Source organism: Bactrocera tryoni, chromosome 5 (assembly GCF_016617805.1).
Source record: "Bactrocera tryoni isolate S06 chromosome 5, CSIRO_BtryS06_freeze2, whole genome shotgun sequence".
NCBI lineage: Eukaryota > Metazoa > Arthropoda > Insecta > Diptera > Tephritidae > Bactrocera > Bactrocera tryoni.
Genome location: NC_052503.1, coordinates 76846659 through 76860332, shown reverse-complemented (window position 1 = coordinate 76860332; position 13674 = coordinate 76846659). Strand labels below are relative to the sequence as shown.

The window sequence follows — 13674 nt, the reverse complement described above, 5'->3', positions numbered from 1 at the left end:
ATTGTAGATATTCAAATACAGTTAAATTTGTAGTATTAGCTGCATATTAGCTGTATAAGACGAAGACTTGGGCTGAATTCATCATTTAAAGGGCTAAATAAGGTATTTGGTTGCTTTGTGGATCAGTAAGAGCTCAAAGAGGCTGTTGAATGTGCGTTGAGTAACACTTATTAACAGCTGAATTTGATTTTTCGTAATTTCTCATCACGTTTATTGAATCTAAAATATTTATATACTACAGTAAAATTTAGAACTTTTGCTGTTGAATATGCGCTGAATACGTAATTTATATAAAATGTACACCGATAAAGTCGGTAATGAAAATATTTTATTACAACTGGGGAGACCAACATGTAGAAAATACTTATTTTCAACTGTAGCTAACAATTTTGTTTCTTTTCATATTTCCATTACAACCCTTCGTGAGTTGTTGCTGGTGTTGTTACAACAAAAAACGCTTTGCAGGCGCATGATCCATCACGAAAATTAAATAAAATTTAAATAATGCTTACACATGCATTACCCAATTCGGGTTCTTTGTTAGTTTTATTAATTTTGAGTAGAAGAATGTTTAATATTGCAAACCAGTTATCGCTATTAGCACTCGCGCTCGATTTATTCATGTTAAATGCTATATTTAGCACGCGATTCGACGTAATTTACAATCACCAGGCAAGCAAGTACATATACTTATATTCCTTATATATATTATATATTTAAATACACACATTTTTATATATATTATATATTTACATACACACACATATTTAGTTTATTTTTAGTATTTATTTATTGCTTGGCGCAACAACAACTGCGCACGATCGTGCTTATTTTTAGCATAGCGATAATTACCAAATGCAGCTGCAAAGTTTCTAAGCACTTAAGGCTTTCAAGAATGCTTTACGAAACAAAATTAATATTTTTTTATGCAAATAACAAATCGCTCTAGCTTACGCCCACCCACACATGACTGAAGTTGTGAATAGTATTTGAAATAACTACTTTGATTTGAATATAATCTAAGCATATAATCATTGCTGAATTGTGATGGGCTCCGCGCGTTGTAAGGTATGATAGCTATATGCTATAGTGGTTCGTTCTGAACGATTTCTTTGGAGATTATAGCGTGGTCTTAAATACTAATCCGTGCGAAATTTCAGTAAGATAAGTTGTCAAATAAAAAAGTTTTCCATACAAGGAATTGATTCCTATCGTTAAGTTTGTATGGCAGCTATATGTTGTAGTAGTCCGATAACGACGAGTCCAACAAATGAGTAGCTCCTTGAGAAGAAAAGCACGTGTACAGAATTTCAGACTGATATCTCAAAAACTCGGGGACAGAATAGTGGAAATCGAATTATAAAATGAAACGACAAACAATTTCATACAACTTTTTGCAACTCTGTTTGGCTAAGAAATCAAGCTGACACATTTTTTAATAATTTATTTTGACAAACAAGCTGCCAGTAAACTCTTTTCTACTAATTTCGATCACTTACTTTACAATATATTTACATATGTATGTATGTGCGCATAAATAAGTGTAATAAAAGTACAAACAGATTATCGATAATTATTATCGCACATCGCTAGTTGAATACACAAATGCTAAGTCATATCTTTACGACTCTGTTTACACTTGAAAGCGATTGCCTGAGCAAGCAAATTGAAAAGCAGCAACGGACACATATACAAATATATGTATGTACCCATGTATGTATGTTTGTATATACAACTAGCTGTATGTCTACACTCGTTTACTGAGCGACTTGAGTGCATTGTTGTGCTATTTTTAGCCCCAAACATTAAACGCGATACTTACTTTTATTACCAGCACTCTAACTGGCCACCCCGCCACCAACTATTAATGTCATATTATATTTCCACTACCCGACTCGCTTGTTATATATACCCTGAACATGGTATTTTCAGTTTGCCGCGAAGTTTATAACTTTGGAGATCTTATAAAGTATATATGTATGTAAATGATCAGTGTGATGAGCTGAGTCGATTTAGACATATGAGTCTGCCTGCCCACCTGTCTGTCTGTATATACGCGAACTAAAGGATTACTGTTTACGAGATATCGACATCAAATTTTGCACGCGTGCTTTTCTCTGGCAGAAGCTGCTTATTTGTCGGAGCCGCCGATATTGAAGCACTATAGCGTATAGCTGTCATACAAACTGAACGATCAGAATCAAGTGTTTGTATGGAAAAATGTTTTTTTACGAGATATATTCACGAAATCTCGCACGTTTTATTGTTTGAAGAAACTATATAATCTCCGCAGAAATTGTTCAGATAGGACCACTATAGCATATAGCTAACATACAAATTGAACGATTGGAATCAATTTCTTGAATAGAAAACTGTTTTAGTTGACGAGATATCTTCATGAAATTTGGCACGAATTAATATTTAAGGCAACGCCACAACCTCCGAATAAATTGTTCAGATTGGATTGCTATAGCACATAGCTTTCAGGCAAACTGATCGACCAAAATCTAGTCCTTGTATAGAAAACTTTTCTATTTCATGAAATATCTTCACGAAATTTTACCAAAATTATTGCCTAAGGCAATGTTACAACCTACTAAGAAATCGCTTAGATCGGATCACTTTAGCATATAGCTGCCATACAAACGGATCAATCCAAATCCAGTGCTTGCAAGAAAATCTCTTTTATTTTATAAGATATCTCCATGAAATTTGGCACAAATTATTACGCAGAAGAACAATATAATATCCGAAGAAATCGTTCAGATCGGAACACTATAGCTTATAGCTGCCATACAAATTGATCGAACAAAATCCAGTCCTTGTATGAAAAACTCGTTTATTTTAAGAGATATTTTAATGAAACTTGACATGTATTAATTTCCAAGATCACGCTATAATATTTGAACCAAGTTTACAGATCGGACTACTATATCATATAGCTGCCATACAAACTGACCCATCAAGTTCTTTATTTAGTGTAGGGTATTATAGCTTAGTTGCAAACGAAGCTAACTTTTCTTGTTTTTTTTTTATTGTCATTGTTATTGCTATTAACACACACACATGTATTTACGCTTATATACAAATATTAATAGCTATGTAGGGGTATGTAAAACATTTTCAAAGCATTTCATTTGTTCTCATGAGTACTGCTTTTTATATTCTTAATTATTTATTTACTACTCGACAAACGCTACTGGTGTATTGAGTAAATATTTGCGCTGTCATAGTAATGGTTATCGGCATATTATCGCCACCCGCGCGTCGCGCCGCAGCACATGCCGTTAAGGTGTTGTTGCGGCCAGACGACAGCAAATATGTCGCAGACTGTGTGATCAATATATATATATATAAATGAAAATTATAGCTGATCGTGCTTTGACACTTAGCGAGCTGATTTCTTTTTATAGTGTTGGTGCTTGTTATTTTTTCGATTTTTTTTTATTATTAATGAATATTTTTGCTGTTTTTCGCAGCTTTGCGCAGTTTTCGTCGTCAAAGACATGATTTTTTGGTAAACCAATCATTATCATAGGAATACTTCAAATCAAAGTCAGTGCGGCGCGCCTTGGCGCCCAACAGCCGTTCACCGATTATAACAGTTGGATAATATTTCGCTTTGTTTCAATTGACTTATATTTGCGTTGCGCTGTGTGATTTAGGCGACTGTTTCGCATTGATATTTGTCATTTTTCGTTTTTCCGCCAGCAGCTAAACATATTGTACATCGTTAACACCACTACCCTTAAGCTCACTTAGCGGGTGTGTGGATCACACGATTTTTGCTCTTGTATGAGTGACTGTAGCTCTGTGCGTATGTATGAGTAATGATTTTTTGTGAGTGATGACTATATGGCTGTATGTGTGTGGGTGTATGGAAAGCGCACGCATACATGTGTCACATACAACTGGGCGCTGGCGCTTGTGACGCACCAACGTCTGACAACGCCAGCGGCCGCACTCGTATTCTAATGGGTAGCGCGTATTCATCGTTTGCTACACACATACACGCAAATATACTACATATGAAAAAAATATATACATAGCATGAATCTGATAATTTTCGTCGCCCCGCAAGTGATAACTGTTTGGTTGCGCCTCGTCCGATGCTCAGGCCGTTGCTGGTGCCGCTGACATTCACATGTCTATCATATGGCGGTCGTAGGCCTGAATTGTACGCTTATAGCGTGATATCATTAGTTGCGGGAGCTTTTTAGGCTGGTTCTAACCTAAGCAATGAACGCAGGTGCGGAATGGCAGCTATTTTTGTCATATGTTTAGGCCTTTTTGGCTATTTATTACTTGCAAAGGCAGGGGTTCCATTGGAATTGAGTGAGGTGGCGGCCCGCCAGAAGAGAGAGGAGAGTTGTTCGTTCGCACATACATGCCTTATATTAGGCTTCGTTGAGATAAGGCGGATATTAAATCTAATGGACGTATTAGTATCACTGCTAGAATTCAAAATTTGCATTTCAGGGAATAAAAAAAGGATAGTCTCATTTACTAAGGATGTGCTGAAGATATCCAGACTCTAGCCGCCTAAGACAAACCATACGATGACGCTGATATATATGTACATATATGTACGTATATATAAGCACTTCCAGCTCTACTGAACCGTTGCAGACCGGAAGGCAATTTTCTAGACTCGCAAAACGAAAATAATCTGCAGATAAAACAGTCCAGTAATCATCAAACTGACAATGATTTTATTGGATTAATACTGAGGCTTCATTTCAACTTCAGTAGAAGCTTTTGAACAACAAATGAAAGTTCAAAAGCTCTCAACACATACGAGCAATCAATCATCAAATCTGACATATGTATATCTGACAACTGTTTTGCTGGACAAACTACTCAAGCTTCACTTCAATATCTCTTAGAGCTTCTGAAACCCAAACGAAAGCTAAAAAGCTCTCAAAACATACAATCTATTAACCTACAGACTGACAATTGTTTCACTGAATTAGTTACTCAAGCTTCATTTCAATATCTGTTGGAGCTTTCGAACTACAAATGAAAGCTCAAAAGTTGATTTAGGCATGCACCTCTATCTGTATAAAATAACATAATAATTATCAAACTGACAATGATTTCACTGGAATAATTACTCAAATTTCATTCTAATCCCTGTAGGAGCTGTTGAACTACAAATGAAAGTTTAAAAGCTCTCTGAACATACAAGCAATCAATCATCAGACGAACAATAATTTCACTGGAATAATTACTCAAACTTCATTCTAATACCTGTAGGAGCTTTTGAACCACAAATGAAAACTCAAAAGCTCTCAGAACATGCAAGCAATCAATCATCAGACTAACAATGATTTCGCTGGAATAATTACTCAAACTTCATTCTAATACCTGTAAGAGCTTTTGAGCTACAAATGAAAGCTTAAAAGCTCTAAGAACATACATGCAATCGATCATCACACTTACAATCTTTTCACTGGAATAATTACTCAAGCTTCATTTCAGTCTCTGTGGGAGATTTCGAAATTTAAATGAAGGCTCGAAAGCTCTCTAACAAACATCAATGCAAAAGTAGTTTTTATAACTTAATCTAGTATATTAAGTTTGCCACGACCGCTATAACACCCATAAGAAAACGTTGGAGATCCTTCAAAGTACCAGATATAGTATAGTATGTAAATGATCAGCATGATGAGCTGAGTTGATGTAGGCATTTCCCTCTGTCTGTATAAAATAACCAAGTAATCTTTAGGCTGACAATGGTTTCGTTGGGTTAATTACTCAACATCCGTAAGAGTTTTTGAAGTACAAATGCAAGCTCCAAAGATCTTAGAACATAAAAGCATTCAATCATCAGGCTGCAACGCTTTCACCAAATAAGTTACTCAAGCTTAATTTCAACATCTGGAGGAGCATTTGAAAAATTAAAGCCCAAAGCGCTTCGATACAAACGTAATTTTGATAACTTAACTTGGTATATTAAGATTGCCACGAAGTTTATAACACCCAGAAGGAAACGTCGGAGAGCTTATAATATACGTATATACAATACATATATACATATATACTATATATACTTTTTATATATGGTATAATCAGTGTGATAAGCTAAGTTGATTCAGCCATGTTCATCTGTCCATCTGTCCGTATATACGCGAAATAATAATACCTCAGTTTAAGAGATATCGATTTAAAATTTGGCACACGCCCTTTTCCCACCCAGAAACTGTATATTTGGCCGAACCGATGATATCGTACAACTATAGCATATAGCTGCCATACAAACTGAGCGACTAAAATCCTGTCTTATATGAACAACTCTTTTATTTGACAAGATATCTTCACACAATTTTAGCAAAATTTATTGCTCAAGGCAGCAGTTTATTATCTGAAGAAATTTCTCATATCGGATTACTATAACATATACCTGTCATACAAACTGACCGATCAAACTCAAGTCCTTGTATGGAAAACTTTTTTGTTTGAAAAAGTATCGTCACAAAATTATCTGCAGATTATATTAATCAAAGCATTGCTACAATCTCCGAAGAAATTGTTCAAATCGAACTACAACAACATATAGCTGTCATACAAACTTAACGTTTAAAATCATGTACTGTGTGAAAAACTTTTATATATATATATCTTCACTTTGGTGTATATTCTTGCACAAGACAACGGTATAATCCTTGAAGAATTAGCTCAGATCGAATCACTATAGCATATAGCTGCCATGCAAACTGAACAATTCCAATAAAGTTTTTGCATAAATCTGTGTGTGGATTATGATTATAGCTTCGAACGAAAACGAAATTAATTTTTTTCTTGTTATTCGATCACCTGAGTGATTCTTTGAAATATTTCACGCATATATTGCCTTTTACCACGAAAAGACATACAAGCTATTTAAACGTAATTTCAAGCAAGAGAAAAGCAATAGCTCATCTTTACTTGCAACGCATATAAACATTTCTATGGAAACTGCTGCTTTCCAGCTTACAGGCAGCAACAACAATGCGAATGTAAATAAAGCAGAAGGAAGCGTTTTCCTACACAATGAAACCACAAATGCCATACGAAATAATTGTGTGGAAGAACTGGCAATATAACAATACATATGTTGAAGCTCACTAAATGCTAACAAGCTGTAAGGTGCCGTCGTATGGGTAAGGAAGCAATCTACTTTACATTTGAAACCGTAATGTGGACACACGTTGATGTTGACAGTGAAGCCATTAATAAACTTGTATTTAAATAGAAATCAAAAGTTCATGCCAAATGCTTCTGTAATACTTGACTCCGTGGCAAAGAGCTGAGATAAATTCGGTTTCTAATGCATATGAAATAGACCATACACAAATACAATAACAAGCACGTACAATATAAATTTAACACATATTCATTCATAGCTTATGAAATATAAAATAATAATCACGCTTGAAAAATATGGCAATATTCATATCAACTGAAGTATGCAAAGTATTTTAATAGGAAAGCACAATTTGTAAAAATTCGGCAATCGAAAATATTGCTAAGCACTTTTTAAAGCGTTTAGCCCAAACGAGTTTAGTTTGCTTGCAAGTCAACTTGTTAACTGCGCAGCAAAATGTTTGCATGCAAATTTAAATTTCAGTTTGTGCGCCTAACTGTATGCAAAGTTTTGCCGACAATTCACTTAAATTTCAAAGTTTGCAAAATTTATATTCTCTTTGTGGAAAACGCATGCTCGCACAAGCATAGAAGCGCACAGCATGTGTGTGTGCTTTAGGTGGGTGCCTAAGCGAAATGGCAAATGTGTGTGTGTGCATGAATATGTGCAGGCGCTACTGCAGGTGGGAGCGCTAGCATGCAGTTATAAGGCGCCAAAAAAAACTTCAGCAATAGGAAGCCGGTTGGCAGTCGCATACTTGTGGGTTTATAAGTAAATGTAGTATATACATATGTAGACTGTAAATGTATGTGTAGTGATGTTTAGCATATACATATGTAAGCACGTTATAAGTGCATTGAAAGGCAAGTCAAAATATTTTCTTCGAAGTCTGCTTTTACGCCATTCAATGGGCAGATTTTAACACACTCTGAAATGCTTTCATTTGTAATTCACTTTAGCTATTACACACACATACATACACGCACTTGCATTGGTGTCTATGCTAGTATTTAAGCGTAACTGCCGTAATTTTAATTACTTTTGGCATTAAATATGCGCAAAAGATTAATTTATCGCATAGATGCTGAGGCAAGAAAAGCAACAACAAGTTCAAGGCCACAAAATTATTTTGTTGGAAAAGCAACTGTACTTCTTATAACACAAAGTCTATTAAATTAAGGCATATTTTTGTAATTTTGCTAAGTATTTTTTACATAAAAATTAATTTAATTTTTATTTTCGTTTATTTTAAACTTAATTTTAATTTGAACTTCAGTCTCAATTCTAATTTTTAATATTATTTTAATTTAAATTTTATTTTCAATTTTTAATTAAATTTTTTTTAATTAAATATTAATTTTTATTTTAAATTCATTTTTTTTATATATGAACCTTTAAATTTTTATAACATAAAGAGATTTTTTTTAAATTGCTATTTGTATATCTGAAATTTGTTAAATACAATTAATTTTTAAATTAATTTAGTTTCTAGTATTAATTAATTTAATCTAAATGAAAATTAATTTTAAAAATACTCGATTTTAATTAATTTTTTAATTACTTTAGTTTCTAACTTAAAATTAATTTTAAAACTAATTTTTAATTCGATTTTAATTTTAATTTTATTTTAATTTCCAAGTAAATTTTAACTTTATTTCAATTTCCAAGTAAATTTTGATTTTATTTTAATTTCCAAGTAAATTTTAACTTTAGTTTTAATTTAAATATCAATTATAAATTTAGTTTTATCAGTTTGAATTTCAATTTTAATTAACAAATCTTTTGCAAAAGAAAGTTTAAATCTTTATAACACAAAGGTTTTTCTAATTTAATTTTTAATTCGATTTCAATTTTAATTTTTAATTTAAATATAAATTTGATTTTACTTTTCATTTTAATTTTATTTTAAATTTCATTTTAGTTTTAGTTTTATTCTTGGTAAAATTGTAATGTTAATTTTATTTTGATTTTAATTCAATTTAATTTATTTTAATTTAGTTTAATTTAATATCATATTAATTTTAATTTTAATTTTAGTTTTTTGTAATTTTAAATTTATTTATCATTATAATTATGATTACTTTTTGTAAAAAAACACAAAGGGTTTTCCGAAGCATTGCTGCGTATCTGAAATTTCTTAAATAATATTGAATTGAATAATTGAAATAATTTAATTTAATTCTTTAATTAATTTTCAATGAGATTTTAATTTTTAAATAAATTTACTTTTATTTCCCATTTTAATTTTAATTTTAGTTGTAATATTATATTAATTATGACTTTAATTTCAATTTTAATCTTAATTCTAACCTTAGTTTTAATTTTAATTTAAGTTTTAATTTTAATTAAAATACTTTTGTAAAAGAAATATTACATTTTTATAGCAAAAGGGTTTTTCTGTAATATTGCTAAGTATCTGAATTTTTTGAATACAATTGATTTTAATTGTAATTATAATTTTAGATGTTAATTTGATACTTAATTTCATTTTAATTTTATTTTTATTTTTACTTTTAATTTGTTATTAATTATTATTTTAGTTTTAGTTTTAATTTTATTGTTAATTACAAATTTAGTTTTAATTAAAATTAAAATTTAAACTTTAATTTTATAATTAATTTTAAATTCAATTTATTTTTATTTATGATTTCAATATCAATTTTAATTTTAATTTCATTTTCAATTTTAAATTATTTGTAATTTTAATTTTTATTTTATTTTTAATTTTAATTCTAATTTTTATTTTACTAGGTTTTGGTAACAGGTTTTTAGTTACAGTATAAAGTTCCCGTACTCTAAATACCGAAAAATATGAGTTTTTACACAATTATAAAAAGATCTTATTCTTGATGTTGTTCGGTCAGCTTGTATGACAGCTATATTATATAGTGGTCCGATCCCAACAATATGTTCGGATAATGTAAGCTTGTCTCGGATAATAATCTGTTCAAAATTTTGGTGAAGAAAGCATGGAAAATTACAAAGTTTTTCATTCAGTGATTTCAGTTGGATCGGTCAATTCGTATGACAGTTATGTACATACATATATGCTATAGGGGTCTCATCTGAATAATAAGTTTGGAGATCGCAGCGATGGCTGACATAGTAACTTATGCTAATTTTCATGCTGTTATATTGTCAAATGATCCGTGCTGCTATATTGTCAAATTTTCCAAACAAGGACTTTAGTAAAGTTGCCGTCTTATTAACTAAAATGACATTAATAAGCAATTAAATTTAATAAAAGGCATTTGATTTAATTTGCCGCCATTTTGAGTGAGCTCTTAACTATCAGCCTGTCGAGAAACACACACATGTACATACCATATACTTGACAGCTTGACGAACTGCTGCATTGGCTGTCAACGAGTTACGGCATGCATACACACACACAAACATATTCGTGGTGTACGGCAAATCATTGACAGTAAACTATGCCACAACAGCGGGCAGCAGACGACTGCCTGGCCATCTCCTGCCAAGCAATTTCACTTTCAACCAGACATTTGGCGAGCATTGCAACAACAATGCGGACGGTGGCAAAAATAAATGCGGCAAGAAGCCAGCAGGCAAGCGCCAAAAGCGCCACGCCAGCGAGTCACAGCCTTTCCGAAATTGGCGTTTACAGCTTGCACTGGGGAGTTTTGCCATTTTTAGTAAACGCCAGCTATAACAATAACAACAGCAGACACTCAAGAGCTGTGGAAGCGGCGCGCCTGCAACACAATGCCAGTTGAATGGACACAGAAGTGGAGTAAAAGTCTTGCAACAGCTGCAGCAGGTAACTTTTATAAGGCAACGACAACAACAACTACAGCAAGTGCAAACAAGTAGTTTATGTAGCGCTGCTGTAAACACGTGATGCGTGAAAGTGAAGGGCAAGCAGCGACATTCCGAAATACAATGCGAGGACAACAATAACAACAATTGAACTTGTTATGTGTGAAAAACCAGTAAATTAAATTAATAACAACAGTTTCGGAATGTTTGACATCGATTGCGTGGCACGGAGGTTACAGTACGCACTTGGCGTGCAGGTGTCAGTTATTCAGTTGGAAGGACTCGTCAGGTCTATAGAAGCTCGGCAATTTGCAAGGCGAGCTTATCTATTTATCTGGTTACTCGGCAGCTATATCTATATGAACATCCTTTAACGATTCATCGGACAAAAAAAATTTATAAATGCCGAAAATTTTGAAAAGAAACTTCCATTACTTTCATGATGATTCAAGCCAGTATAAAGTCTGATGAGGCATAAACACTGCAGCAGTGGACAATTAATGCATTCATACAAATACATACAAGTGTGCTTGTATCTACATATGTACATATGTGTGCGGTAGCCTGAGTAGTCCCGAAGGTCAACTTCAATAAAGTTGACTAACTTTAATATATGCAGTTAATAGCTACAACAAAAAATAAAAAAACGAAGAAAACGAAAATCTTATCAAGCACACAACTACACCGCAGCTATAATACCCTTCACAGGTGTATTTTTACAGCATAAAAGGGTATAAAAAAACTTTTCTTGATTTCGAACCGTCATTTTGTATGGCAGCTATATGTTATAGTAATCCGATCTGCACATTTTTTTCGGATATTATGGTGAGGTTTATAATTACAAAGTTTGGCCTAATTTTGCAAAGATACTTTCACAAATAAAAGAGTTTTCTATATAAGGACTTGAGTTTAAAAGACCAGTTGGTATGGCAACTATAAGCAAAAGTGGTCCGATCTGAACAATTTGTTCAGAGATTGGAGCCTTGCTTGATATGATAATCCAACCCAAATTTTATAAAGATCCTTTGACAAATAAGGGAGTTTTCCATACAAGAACTTCAGTTTGATCGATCAGTTTGTACGACAGCTATACGCTATAGTGGTCAGATCTGAACATTTTCTTCGGAGATTGTAGCGTTGCTACGAATAATAATTCTTGTTTAATTTTGTAAAGATATCTTGACAAATGAAAAAATTTTCCATACAAGAACTTGAATTTGATCGGTCAGTTTGTATGACAGCTATACGCTATAGTGGTCTGGTCAGAAAATTTTTTTTCGGAGATTATAGCTATGCCACCGGCGATATTATATTCTAAATTTTGTGAAGACACCTAACCAAGTAAAAAAGTTTTCCATACAAGAACTTGAGTTTGATCGGCCAGTTTGTATAGCTCTGAGTAGAAAAGATGTGCGAAGATATCGCAAAAGTCATCGGTGAAGAGCGCAAATCAATAAAAATTAATATTAAATGGTAATCAGTATAAAACAAGAGATAAACAATAAACTTTAGCGCACGAGAAAGAAAGCGCATGGCTGCACACTTCTAAAAGCTAGCAAAGCTAGGCCCGCCAGCGCCACCCAGCGCGGTGATAACAACAACAATAGCAACAGCAACGAAAAAGTACACAAATTTGTAACTGCAATTCGCGTGCAAGCCACTCTTGTTGTTGTGCAGCTGTTCGCGAAGGTGGCATGGCGCATGTTTATTGTTGTTGTTATTGTTTTGTTTTATTTTTTTTGAGTCGTTGGCGCAAACGAGCTATAAACATAAATACTATAGTAACAACAACCGGCTGAACGTCCAGATATGAGCGCAATAACAAGTAGTCAAAAACAAAAAGAGTAAGTTATGAAGCAAAACAACAAAACGTCACACAGAGCAGCAACAACAACAAATTTGTAGCGCATTTCAGTGTGTGAACACCAGCGAGTTGTTGTTGATTTTTGTTGCTATTGTCGTTGTTATTGCTATTGTTGTTTTTGTTTTGTTGTGTGCTTGTGTTTGCTTTTATTTTTGTTCGGCTTTTGTTTTGCTCTCTCCCTTTTTTTCCAATTGCAGTATTTTCTCTTTTTCTTCCTTGTTATTGGTGTGTGCAGTTGCTGCCAAAACTGGATTTTCTAAAAATAGACCGTGGGGAAATACTTGAATGTGCCACCAACCAGCAAGCCTACCAGCCAGCAGCAGGCGGCAACTTATCAGCGAGGCGAGCGACCGCCAAGCGGAGCAGGCGACAACCAGCTCGCCAGTTCAAGGCACACATCCTTTAGCACTCGTGTGCAACTTGCATGCTACGCGTGTGTGTATATGTGTAATTTTACATACAAAGCCACATACACACACACAGCGCCAAGCAAAAGCACAAAAAAGCAAAGCGAGCGCAAATGAAAAGGCGTAGTTGTCAGCTTAGCGTTGGCCATGTGAACGCTTCTGACGGAATTTGTTGCGCTTTGCTGTTGTTGTTCTTCTTCTTATTGTAATCTTGTTGTTGTTTTTTGTGTTTACTGTTGTTGTTGTTGTAATTATTGATGTTGTTATTAGTATTGCTGTTGTTGTCAATATTGTTGTTGTTGGCTTTGTGGTGGTTGCCATTATTGTAGTTGTTGTCATTGTTGTTATTATTGTTGTTGTTGCTGCTCTTGCTCTTCTCAGCTGCCTCTATGTCTCTCCAACTGCTTATCTGTCCTTTATACGATCTGTCAATGTGCTCTCTTGACCATCCGTCTGCCTTCATATCTCTTGCGAGCTTCAAGTTTACACGCACACAT

General features: G+C 33.5%; 1 protein-coding gene across 4 annotated transcripts in view; it reads right to left on the bottom strand.

Moving 5' to 3' along the window:
- The window catches only part of LOC120776776 (receptor-type guanylate cyclase Gyc76C-like), a 132582-nt gene that overhangs the window by 27831 nt on the left and 91077 nt on the right, over positions 1-13674 (bottom strand). The window lies entirely within an intron of this gene.